Source organism: Octopus bimaculoides, unplaced genomic scaffold, assembly GCF_001194135.2.
Source record: "Octopus bimaculoides isolate UCB-OBI-ISO-001 unplaced genomic scaffold, ASM119413v2 Scaffold_40451, whole genome shotgun sequence".
NCBI lineage: Eukaryota > Metazoa > Mollusca > Cephalopoda > Octopoda > Octopodidae > Octopus > Octopus bimaculoides.
The window spans coordinates 41,722-42,180 of NW_026299678.1; the positions used below are offsets into that span (position 1 = coordinate 41,722).

Here is a 459-nt window from a genome sequence, read left to right on the forward strand (position 1 = left end):
CCCCATGGCTGTTTAATACCTGACCCATGGCTATTTAATACCTGACCCATGGCTATTTAATACCTGACCCATGGCTATTTAATACCTGAACCATGGCTGTTTAATACCTGACCCATGGCTGTCTAATACCTAGCTGATGGCTATTTAATACCTGACCAATGGCTATTTAATACCTGACCAATGGCTATTTAATACCTGACCCATTGCTGTCTAATACCTGACCCATGGCTTTTTAATACCTGACCCATGGCTTTTTAATACCTGACCCATGGCTATTTAATACCTGGCCCATGGCAATTTAAAACCTGACCCATGGCAATTTAATACCTGACCATGGCTATTTAATACCTGACCCATGCCTATTTAATACCTGACCCATGGCTATTTAATACCTGGCCCATGGCTATTTAATACCTGACCCATGGCTATTTAATACCTGACCCATGGCTATTTAATACC

At 41.6% G+C, this 459-nt stretch overlaps 1 protein-coding gene across 2 annotated transcripts in view; it reads right to left on the reverse strand.

The window, feature by feature from the left end:
* The window catches only part of LOC106874315 (IQ motif and SEC7 domain-containing protein 1), a 41,368-nt gene that overhangs the window by 35,559 nt on the left and 5,350 nt on the right, over window positions 1-459 (reverse strand). The gene's annotated exons all lie outside the window — the stretch shown is intronic.